Source organism: Orycteropus afer, unplaced genomic scaffold (assembly GCF_000298275.1).
Source record: "Orycteropus afer afer isolate SDZICR_OR568_19922 unplaced genomic scaffold, OryAfe1.0 scaffold00340, whole genome shotgun sequence".
Taxonomy (NCBI): domain Eukaryota; kingdom Metazoa; phylum Chordata; class Mammalia; order Tubulidentata; family Orycteropodidae; genus Orycteropus; species Orycteropus afer.
Window position 1 is genome coordinate 3,672,673 of NW_006921927.1, and position 13,241 is coordinate 3,685,913.

Consider the following 13,241-nt stretch of genomic DNA (forward strand, 5'->3'; position numbering starts at 1 on the left):
GCCTAGTCTGCCATCTTGCCGGAACTCCCTCCCCATGAACATTTTTAAACCAATGGTTTTCACCTATTTTTAGTTGCAGATCCATTATAAGAGTTAAAAAAAAAAAAAACTATACTATGCCCCAAACGTGAAATCACACCTAAACACTTTTACCGGTTAAAAAGAATATAATTTCTGGCATATTAAAAATATTGATAGTTCAGTAAAAATTTTACATCTCTTTTGTAAACAATTAACATCTGTTCCTTAACCCATCCAGGGACACCACTGTCCTGCCTGCCATGCCATCCCTGTCAAAGCTTTGATTAAAATGCCACTTTCCAACCTAAGACCAGTTCTCCTCTCCTACCGGGAATGAGACAACGTGCTTCGCAATCAGAGCAGAGCAATGAAATACAAAGTCATTTTGTGAATGAGAAAAATGTGAAGAAAATGTCAACAGATACTTAACAAAGGGAATGTTGTCCTGTTTCATCACACTGAAGAGCTATGACTTCCCATTCACCAAAAAACCAAGTTAATGATGTTTGTCAAACTAATTTGCTTCCATAATTAACCTAAATAAAGTCTTAAATGCAAAAGTAAATTGTGAGAACATTACAGATAAAAGGCAAATGCCACATCTCATGTCAAAATATACATTTAGATTAAAAATGTTGACAAGTATTCCTTTTTTTAAAAAAAAAAAAAGAGCTAATTAACATCTTAAAGTGATGATTCAGTTCAGAAGGATCCCCATTCTTACGTTGCTGATCAGGTGGCTGTGATGACAATGTGGCCCCTTGTATTAGCTTCCCAGGGCTGCTGTAATACCACAGATTGGGTACCTTATTATACCAGAAATGTATTGTCTCACAGTTCTGGAGGCTAGTGGTGCAAATTCAGAGTTTTGGCAGGGCCATACTCTCTCTGAAGGCTCTAGGGAAAATATTTTCTTGGTTCCACCAGCTTCTGGTGGCCCCAGGCATTCCTTGGCTTGCAGCTTCAGCATAAGTCCATTTCTGTCTCATTCTTCACATGGCCATCCTCCCTCTGTGAGTCTCTCTGTGTCTCTTTTCCTCTTGTGTGAAGACACCACTCATATTAGTGTAGGACTTCTCCTACTCCCAAATGACCTCACGTTAACTTAACTGATAACACCTTCAAAGACCCTATTTCCAAACAACAGCACATTTATAGGTACCCAGGGTTAGGACTCCCACATACCTTTTTGGGGGACACAATACAAGCCCTGACAGCCCAATGGCAGTCATTACTGGCAGATAGAATCCAGCTCCCTCTTCAGCACCCAGTTCTGCAGCCCCAGGGCTTGGTCCTGATTTCACTGGCCCTGGAGCCACAGACCCTGCCTCTGCACAACTCATCATGTGAGACCACTATCTTACTATCTTGCAAAAAAGAACTACGCACGTGAATAAATATATATTTGTTTATCTTTTCTTTATCTGCAACCAAACTTTGTATTTCAAATTGAAACATTCCCCTTGACTCATATTCAATAAAAAGCCCAGTAATTCATAGAAAATGCGTTTATATTGATGTTAGCCCCTGAGTGGAGCCAATGATTAACATACTTTGCTGTTAACCAAGAAGTTGGAGGTTCAAGTCTACCCAGAGGCATCTTGGAAGAGAGTCCTGGCAATCTATTTTCTAAAAAATCAGTCTATAGAACACAGTTCTACTCTGACATGCATGGGAGGACCATGACTTGGAATCAACTTGACAGCATCTGATATTGGATGCATGTGAATGAAGCCCCTAATTTGGTACCTGGCATTGACCATTTTGGATACCGTCTGTTGTTAATTACCTGTTACATTCTTTGCCTATTTCTCTGTTTTGGTGTCCAAACTTTTCTTATCAATCCATAGAAATTCTTTGTCTATTCTGGGTATGAGCCTTTTGACAGACATAAATATTGTAAGTATCTTTCCCCACTCTGTTGCTTTCTCTCTGAATAGTTTTTTGGTGATCAGAAATTCTGAATTTTAATGCAGTCCAATTTTTTAAATTTTGTGTCCTTAAGAAAGCTTTGCAAGCCCCAAGTGTATAAAGATATTCTCCTGTGTTTTCTCCTAAAATATTTATTCTTTTCCTTCCATATTTAGATCAATAACTCACCTGAAATTTATTTTTTGTATATGGTGCAAAATAGGGAAGGTGAAATTTAACTGTCTTCCACTTGAGTGTGGGGGTTACAAATCAATGCCTACTGCTACATATGATTAACAACAGACTGGTGTCTGGATTCTGTTCCTCCCTTGGTTGATTTCTACATTGGGTACTTCAGAGCTAGAACAAGCTATAAATGAAACCTGTGATTTCTTTTTTATTAGCCATTTTCTTGGAGGAAAGGAGCTGTGGTGGCACTGTGGTTAAAGCATTGGACTGCTAACCAAAAGTTCAGCGATTCTAACCCACCAGCCGCTCTGCTGCAGAAAGATGGGGCAGTCTGCTTCTGTAAAGATTTACAGCCTTGGAAACCCTATGGGGAAGTTCTGCTCTGTCCTATAGGATTTCTATGAGTTGAAATTGATTTAGTGGCAGTGAGCTTTTTTTAGAGGAGAGCTGACTTTTCAAAACTGATTTTTTTCTTTATTAGCCAGTTTCTTAGAGGAGAACTGACTGTTGTACAGAGATAAGAGCAGAAAAGGAGACATCCTTTGTGGCAAAATTCATCCTTTCCCCAACTTGTAAACTCTACTGCATAAAACATAAACTGTAAAATTAATAAGAGCAGTGACCAGAGCAGCTGTGACGCAGTGAAGCAATGGTGACTAACATACTACCCTAGATACAAGCAAAGAGTAGAACTTCTCCATAGGATTTTCTTGGCTATAAATCTTTATGGAAGTAGATCACCAGAACTTTCTTCCACAGTGCTGCTGGGTGGGTTTGAACCTCCAACATTTAGGTTAGGAGTTGAGCACAAACTACTGTACCACCCAGGGACCTATATGAACCACTACCCTAAGTTATGTATATTCTGACCACCAAAGCCTCATAGGAGTCCCTGCCACCTGACAACTCACCTAGTATCATTCTCCCTCATACATCACCACAGCCTGACACTGACACAGTCTGGAGGGCTCTCCTCACATATGTTCTTTGGAGAAATTGAAGACTGATAAACAGGACAAAATAAGAGAGTTGATAATGGAGTCAGAGGAGTTCTAGGTTGTCAATCAGGAGATGTCAATTTCACTCCTGCTAGGTCAATACCTAGTCCCAAAATTTGGGGCAAGTCACTTAATTATTCTGAACCTGAGTCTTCTTAACTGTGAAATGAGTTGGGGTGGAAAATCTCAATGATCATCTACATTGTGTGATTCTGTGACTCTAAAGCACACTGACGTCAAGCATAACAAGAAGTGCTTCTGAAGGAGAAAGGGAACTTTTGGGAACACCCCAACTGTGTATTTTGATTATTACTGTTTCTCAAACCAGCAACAAACCCCCTATATACAATTAAAATAATAAAATCAGAGAGCCAGAAAGGAACTTCAAGTTCAGTTTTTTGGTTTGTTTTTTTTTTTTTTTTTAATGATGAAGAAACAGATTCAAAGTCACAGAGCTCACTTCTGACTAAGCCCAAGTCCTCTGATTCTCTGTCCGGTGCTCTTTGAACTAACCCCAGCCACCTTTATTAAACCACATTGTACAAATAAGAAAACTGGCTGATATAAACATCACACTTAAAATTCTCTAGCAGTGCTTTCACAGTTAACTTAAAGAAAGGATAGTACACACCATGGTGCTTTTAGTCCCCCCACTCCCATGATCAAGGGCAGGTTACTCAATAAGCAAGATAGACACAGGCTTACTTGTGTTTACTTACTAATCTGTAGTAAACAATTTCACATGCCCTTGCTTTCCTTGCTTATTGGATAATCTGACATTGCCCACATTAGTCCCAGGATGTGAGAAAACTACATTTGCTTTATTGCCCTCTGTACCACTTCCTAGAGGGAAAAACCAAAGACCATCAAGTTGACTCCAACTCATGGCAACTCCATGTATGTCAAAATAGAACTATGTCACATAGAATTTTTTTATTATTATTATGATTTGGGTGAAGTTTATAGAGAAAATTGGTTTTCCATTCAACAATCCATATACATTTTGTTTTGTGACAATGATTGCAATTCCTTTCAATGTAACCCAACCCAAAACCAAACTCACTGTCATCAGGGCGATTCCAACTCCTAACAACACTATGGGACAGAGTAGAACTGCCGCCATAGCGCCATAGCGTTTGTAAATCTTTACAACCTTTCCATAGGTTGTAAATCTTTATGGGAACAAACTGCCTCATCCTTCTCCCAGAGCAGCTGCTGGGTTCGAACTACCAACTGGTTAGCAGCCCAGTGCTTTAAACTCAGTGCCACGAGAGTTTCTCCATAATGTAACAGTACTCTTAAATCATTGATTTTTAGGAAGTAGATCATCAACCCTTTCTTCCAAAGAAACTCTGGGTGGACTCGAACTTCCAATCTTTTAGTTAGCCAATCACATCACCCAGGGACTCCTCCCAGAAAGAGCTGAGGTAAACAACCTGCCCATGAGCTTGTGGACACCTTCCCCAGCCCAGAGTTGGTAAATACCAAAGTGTTGGGGACACATTTCCCCAAAGGTAGACTTGGAGTGGAAAGATTCACCTTGTCGTATTTCACTGGTAGAAGCTTTGGTGGGATGCTGAGGACAGTGCTGGAGAATTTTACTTCAGCTATAACCCAGGAAAGTGTAATATGGTGTGCATAAATTGACCATAGAGGACACCGAATTTTCCAGATTGATGACAAATGGTCTTGTAAGAGGACTTTGATTTCCCCCTAAAACAATTCACTCAGCAGAGCTATTTCCCACTGTACTAGTTTCTTGTAGCTGCTGTAAAAAATTACCACAAACTTAGTGGTTTAAAATAATACAAACTTATCTTAAAGTTCTGGAGGTCAGAAGTCTAAAATCAAGGTTGGCAGGGTGATGTTTTTTCTAGAGGCTTCAGAGGAGAATTGGTTTGCTTCCCTTTCCCGGTTTCTAGACACTGCCTTCACTCCTTGGCATTTGGCCCTTCCTCCATCTTCAAAGTCCATCACGCCAACCACTGCTTCTATCATCCCATCTCCTTCTGAGTTTGACCTTCTTACCTCCCTCTTATGAAAATCCTTGTGATTACATTGGGCCTACCTGATAACCCAGGAGATCCTTCACTTAATCACATAAGCAAAGTCCCTTTTGCCAAGCAAGGTGACATACTCACAGGTTCTGGAGATTAAGAAATGGGTATCTTTGGAAGAAGTAGCATTATTCTGTCCCCCACACCCACTACATAATCTTAGTGCTTGGAAGAGAAGGAAATGTGATGTTACCAAAAGTCATTACAACTATCCAAGTTTTTTGAAAAATCACTCATTCTTCTCTCAGCCTCCATTTCACATCTGCAAAAAGAGGAAGGTTGTAGGAACTGTTTCTAAGTGTCTTTCGATGCCAACTCTATGGTTCAAGACCTGCACTATCCATAATGGTAGCCACTAGTGATATGTGGCTACTGAGCACTTGAAAATTGCCTAGGGCTATAGGTTGGTGTGGTATTATTTAGATGTACTGGGTTAAATCAAAGATATTATTTAAAGTAATTTCAACTATTTCTTTTTAATGTGCCTACTACAAAATTTTAAATTACATATGGCTGGCCTTATATTTCCATTGAATAGCACTGTTGTGGACCCAGCCTTTAATTTAAGATAGGAACCTGACTGTGATGTCCTGAGACGTGAGCATCTAGGCTGGAGATGACAAACCCATGGATGCATGACACCACTTCCTTCCGGCTCCTGTGACAGACAATGCTCATTAACTGTAGTCGTTACTGCTGTATCTAGATTTGACTTCAGAATCCTCCTCAACACAATGCTCTCAAACACTAGCAATTGATCAGAATTGGCACTTACATCTTTTAAGGCTCAACTGGTTGCAAGTGACAGAAAATCCAACACAAGGAAAAATTGTATCTTATACAATTAGAATTAAGGGTGGATCTGTCTTCAAGATTCATAATACAGGACTTCCCTCTTTCTCTGCGTTCTGCCTTCTTCTATGTTAGCTTTGTTCATAAGTTTCACATGGTGGCCCTTGGCTGCTTACAGGCCTTCACCATCATGACACCAAATCCCTTCAAAGAGAGTGCTTCCCCCATAGTTGGATCTGGCTGGCTCTGACTCATCTGATTTGGGCCATATGCCTCTCTTTGAATGACCAGGGGAATGGAATTAACAAAACAGACTAATCTCTGAGCTTCTAGAAAATATGTGTTGTGTGACTGGACAAGGGAGAACCCAAATAAAACTTTGCAGGGGCTATTATCACAGGAAGGAGTAGTGGATGTCCACACTGAAATCCACTCCAAACTTGGAGACATGTTATTTCATGAGATGGATTCTAATGCTGTGGTTAGAAAAGTTTTCCTTACTTTGAGCCAAAATCCACATCTCTAAAACAATAACATACTCATCCTTGTCTAAATATGGAGCAATATACAATACGTTTACATTCCTGGAACATTCACTCACTAATACATTCCACAATATTTACTGGTTTTCCCCTTTTTTAGGCCTAGGGATACAACGAAGAGCTCTGGTGGTGTACTGGTTAAAGCATTTGGCTTTAACCCCCCAGCTGTTCCACAGAAGATAAATGAGGCAGTCTGCTTCCATAAAGATTTACTGCCTTGGAAGCCCAAAGGGGATCACTATGAGTTGGAATCAACTCGATGGCAGTGAATTTGGGTTTTTTTGGTAAGGGATACAAGAGTGGACAAAATGGATGAGGTTCTAGCTGTTGAAGAGTTTATACCCCAGTGTCAAAAAGCAGAAAATAAACAAGCTAAGATATAAGTAAGCAAGGAAATGACAATGATAGTTGTATAACTGATTTGATGGTCCTGATGTTGTGCATTCTTCATTTAAGGGTCTTTCCCAGTGCCTGCCTTCCTCTACAGTCTCCTGGTTTCTCCAGCATAGAAAGTACCTAGCATGGGATTAAATTCAGCCAATCAGATACTTACTTACTCCATGACCTGGGTAAGTACCACAAAGATGGAGGGAACATTTGGAGATATTGGTGGAACGTGCACCAGATATTTCCTGTGTCCTTATTTTGATTACACTTCCCTTAGGTATGGGTATCCATTAGGTACCCATTCCCCAGCCCTGATCTCCAACCCTAATACTTATTTATGTGAACCCAAATTGCCTTTCAGTTAATACTATTGTTGTTAGTTGCTGTCAAGTCAATTCTGACTCATGGTGACCCCACATATGCAGACTAGATCTGCTCCATAGGGTTTTCAAGGCTGTGGCCTTTTGGAAGCAGATTGCCAAGCCCGTCTTCTGAGGCAACTCTCATGGGTTTGAACTTCAAACCTTTCTTTCAGCTATAGGAGTTGAGCACTTAATCATTTGTGCCACCCAGGGAGTCCTTCAATTAACACTACTTTGGCATCGTAGTTTTTTGTTGGTTGAAACCGTGTCTCCTGACTGGTACAATGAAAATCATTTCCTTACCTCAGTCTCCTCTTCTCTAGATTGTTACTGCCTTTCCTTGAATCATTTGGTTTCTAGATCATTGACCATTTTGGCTTCTGGCTAGAGAACATGGATATAGTTCAAAAACAGTTTCAACACTTCCTCCATTTAGTGGTGGAGGTAAGGGAAGAGTATGAGTATAGAATTCTATATGCCAAAGTAGTATTTGACTTTCCTATTATTTGTTCCAGTACATCTTATAGAATATATCATTTGCATCATAAAAAATAGATGTGTATTTATTTAATTTAATTTAATTTTTTATTGTGATTTGGGTGATAATTTATAGATACGTATTTGTTTTTAATGCTACTTTGAAAAATGTCGTAATCAAGTATACCAAAAGATTCCATCATATACCTACAGGAGCAGGCAAAAGTAGGAGCAGAGCCACTTGGAGGCCAGCAACAATTTTTTTAAAATTTCCCTGAAATGAATCACTGTGTAAATAAGTGTATTTTAGCTTTATTTATTTATAGGTTATATAGATAAAAAGCCACCATCAAGTCAGCTTCAACTCATGGCAACCTTTTGAACAACAGAATGAAATATTGCCCAGTCTCATTTTATCTTCACAACTGTTGGCATGTTCAAACCCATAATTGTAGCAATTGTGACAATCCATCTCACTGAAGGTCTCTCATGCTTTCGCTGGCCTCTACTTCACCAGACATGATGTCTTCCTCCAGCAATTGATCCCTCCTGATGAAGTGTCCAAGCTAAGCAAATATGACAATATTCTGTTGTGATCCATAAGATTTTCACTAGCAAATTTTTGAATGTATGCTGTCAGGCTTCTCTTCCTAGTCTGCCTTAGTCTAGAAGTTCCACTGAAACTTGTCCATCGTGGGTGACACTGCTGATATTTGAAACACTGGGGGCATAGCTTTTAGCATCATAGAAACATGCAAACCACTACAGTATGGCAAACTGAGAGATGGGTGGTGGTTACTTAACTCTAAAATGTATTTAATATGGTTTAAATAAGTTTAGATTTTAAAAATATGTTAGCTCACAGTCAGAGGAGTTGAGCAGTTCAGGCCTTGAGGGACAAACTCAGAGTTCTCCCTGGCAGTGTCTCTTGAATCCAGGCTTTGCACATAATGCTCCACCTGCCTGGAACATTGCCCCATTCCAGCCTGCCCTTGTCCTTCCCTAAACAGAACTCATGCTGCCATTCTTGGCTTAGATGTATCTTCTCAGAAGCCTTTCTCTGTCAACCCAGACTAGCTTCAACACCCTGCTATACACCTCTTGACACTCAACATTTCCCCCTTGCAATGATTTATTAATATCTCTCCTTGCACCGCACCATGAAGGTAAGGGTTGCTGTTTTTGTTGTTGTTAGGTGCCATCGCATCAGGTTTAACTCATAGTGACCTTATGTTCAATGGAATGAAACACTGCTCAGTCCTGCACCATCCTCACAATCACTGCTGCCATGCTTGAGCCATCATTGCATGATGATGTGTTAACCAGTCTCATGGGTAGTGTTACTCATTGCCAAATTCCCAACACCTAGCTAAGTGTCTGGTGCATAACAGGTTTTCAAAACCTATTGCACTGAATTAAATTAATAGAGAAAGGTGGAAGGATGAAGAAAATCCAGAGGGAGCGGAAAGAATCCAGCCTGAATGTGCTCCAGGAAAAACAATCAGAGGACATATTGGAAAACTCCCCATCTTCTGAGCCCGTCTTGCTTCCACTGTAGGTATGCAAGCCACCTATCATTTTCCCTCCCTCTCCATAAGAACTCACTCTTTGCTAAACTTACACCTTGCCCATGGGTAAAGGCCAGGTAGTCAAGTTCACAGACTGAGCCCTACCTAAGTATTCCCACTAACCAGCTGTAATGGCCTTGGAGAGGCCACTCAACCCTTGGAGGCTGCATTTTACTTACCTATCAAAGAAGCAGATGCATAAAAAAGCATCAAATGTTCCCTCTGCCTCAACATCCCAAGAGCCCAATTTGGATAGAGCTATGGAAGAAATTTCCATTCAGCCTCAATCTGGGTAATGGAAATAAAACCAAGCCCTGCAATTCTCAAAAAGGAACATTAGTCTTTCTTCAATTGCCTTGTGAATTGTAACAGCAGAAATGTCTGCACTATATGCCATTCTGAGTTTGAATAAATGCTGATGACGCTGGTTTTTTTTTTTTTTTTTTTTTTTGGTTCTCTCTCTTTTCTGATTATTTATCTGAAGAGCAGGTTAGACTATGCATATATAATAAGTATTTGTGCTTTTTGAAAAGAAGCTATAATTATTTGTAAATATCTTCGTTATGAGTTTACAACATCTCTTGGATGTTCATCTTACTCATTAAAATTGCTCCCTCCAACAGCTCTGCTCACATATTTCCGGGTGAGCTTATGGAGAACAAATAATCACACAGATATTTTCTTTTCCACAGAATTCCAAAAATGATTTTAAGAGGACACTCTGATAAAAAAAAAAAAAAAAGATGGCAACACCACAATTTCAGGAAAAAAAATCTGGTGAAATTGTCACCAATTTCAAATTTTTATTTTTTCAAAAGCAAAATACAACTTGTATTGCAAAAATTTTACTCGGAGACACTATCAAGATGTATTTTAAAACCCTTTATAAACTTCTAATCCTTTTCAAATGTCAACATGCTGTTCAAAGTGAGGTTTTGAAGATTAATTTATGCAACCACATGGGTCACTAATGTTTCTGATCCCACACATTGAAAAGAAGGGACTGAACCCAAACCCCAAATAACAGGCTATAAAAGAACACTGAAGGAAAATCATGCCATGACTTAAACATTTTACAATACCCACCAGTGGTTTTTAAAATTTTTATTGAAGTATAATAGCATAGATACGGAAAAGTACACAAATAATATGGATACAATTGATACATTTTTACAAAATGAACACACAGTGTTCATATAAGCATCTGGATCAAGAAACAAAACATTACCAAGAACTTGAAAGCCCCTCATTCCTCCTTGACTTCTGAACTGGGAAGACAGAAAGTTTCCCACAAAGCTACATCTATACCAAGAGTGGCAGGATGAGCTGGTGTAGACAGGAAGAGTGGGGAACAGGCTTAGGTGGGCACACTATCCCAAGCAGATGGAGCATCAGGTACAAAGCCTGACTTCCAACAACATACATTACTGTTGCCTATTTTTGTACTTTATGTAAACGGAACCATACAGTATGTGCTCTTTTCTGGTTGACTTCTTTCATTCATCATTTTGTCTGTAGTTGTAAATCATTCATTCTCAAGACTATATGCCAGAGTGTGAAACACCACAATTTGCTTATCTATTCTACTGCTGAGGGCCTTTTGAGTCATTTTCCATTTGAGATTCTTGTAACTAGAGCTTCCACACCATATTTTTATCCAAGGATTAGATGTGATGACATTGATGTGTCATTTGCCTAGATGGTCTGAAGATGAGAGAATGAATTGTGGAAACCAATAAACCATAGCAACGGCTCTCCAACATTAAAAAAAAAAAAAAAAACCACCAAACCCACTGCCATTAAGTTCATTCCGACTCATAGTGACCGTATTGGAATCCCTAGTGATACTGCCTCGGAAACCCAAGGAGGGGTCACTAAGAGTTGGGTCCGACTTGATGGCACATAACAACAACAACAACATAGTAGAATTGCACCATAGGGATTCCAAGGCTATAAACCTTTACAGAAGCAGACTACGTCACCTTTCTGCAGCAGAGCTGCTAGTGGGTTCAAACTGCCTACTTTTTAGTTAACAACTAAATGCCTTAACCACCGCACCACCAGAGCTCCTTTCTCCAACATTTGTGTATATCAAAATCCAGTGGTTGTCATCTTAATGCACAGACTGCTGGGTCCAGAGTTCCTGATTTCATAGGGGTGAGATGGGGCCGTGAATTTGCATTTTTAATAAGTTCCCAGGTGATGATGAAGCTGATTGTCCAAAGAGACCACCCTTTGAGAACCACCAAACTAGAAATATTCATAAAGTTGTTTTTTTCAATATGTGTGTGTGTGTGTGTGTGTGTCACATAAGGATAAGGAGCTCTGGTGGTGTAACGGTTAAGGCATTTGGCTACTAATCAAAAGGTCGGTGGTTTGAACTCATCAACTTCTCCACAGAAGAAAGATGAGGCAGTCTGCTTTTGCAAAGCTTTACAGCCTTGGAAACCCAATGGGGTCACTATGAGTTGGAACTGACTCAATGGCAGTGAGTTTTAATTTTTGGTTTGATACATATATAGCATAAAATTTGACATTTTAACCATTTTAAGTGTACAATTCAGAGACATTCACAATGTTGGGCAACCATTACTATGATCTATTTCCAAGGTTTTTTCATCACCCCCAACAGAAAGTCAGCACCTATTAAGCAAAACTCTTCATGCCCCTACCCTTTCTCCTGGCTCCTGGTAACCACTAATCTACTTTTGTCTATATGTATTTTCCTATTCTAGGTATTTCATAAAAGTGGAATTATATAATACATCTCCTTTTGTGTCTGGCTTATTTTACTTAGCATGTTTTTGAGGTTAATTCATTTCTCAGCATGTATTGAAACTTCATTTCTCTTTATAGTGGAATACTTCATTGTATGTATATTCATATAGCTTTGTAAGAGCAGCTATTATCAAAAGTACCTGATGAATGGCACAGGCTGCCTCCAGCAATTCCTTATGCTGAGACTCATTTTCAAAGCCTTTCCAACTTTAAATAGCTCTTATACAAAAAATAATCCTTCTTTCCATGAGGGAATGAGATTTTTCAGGTTGCAAGAAACATAGACCCACTCAGATTCCCCTCAACTGATTCAGATTTTATAAGGAGAAATAGGAAGTAAGGAAGCCACTAAGCGGTACCACTCAGCCACACAATCAGATCTTATCTAGCTGAGCTTATCAAATCACTTAATTGTCAATGCAAATGAATCACCTGAGGATCTTATAAAAATGTAGATTATTCATCAAGATATCTAAGGTGGGGTTCAATATTCTGCATTTTTAACAAGGTCTCAGTGATGCTGATGTTGCTAGTATGTGGGCCAGCAAGTGGAGTAAAAAGCTTGCAAAGAGTGAAACATCCTTCATTCCCATATTATGGTAGCTGGGTTATCTAATGACAGCTCAAAGGATCCTACCACAACCCAAGAAATTTTCCAAGCTCAGACTCAACACCTCCATTTCTGCTTCCCTCCACAGCTTCTCCCTATGCCCCCACTACTGATCTTTCCTCCCCTTACCTCCCATTTACCCATATCTTCTGCTTTCTCATGGCTTCTCTTGCTTTGGCTCTTGCTCCATGCCTTCTCTACACTTCTGTGCCACCCAACTATCTGCTGATATTTTTTATGTATCTTACATTCAAATTCCCAATATGGGAGATCTGATCAGGTCAGATGATTATCTTTCCTGTCATAGGATGTTCCTATTGGGCAGAATTTTTGCATCTCAAAGGCCAAATCATACCTGCTTGTGGGCCAGGTACCAAACTCTGACCTCATTACTTGTAGCCTGAGAAACAAGCTATAAAAATTGGTGGTTATCAGCTTTGGCTTCACATTAGAATTACCTGGGAGTGATGGAAAATTTGGAAATGGGTATAGATGATAATTGCACATGACTAGTGTAATCAATGTCACTGAATTGTACATGTAAAAAAA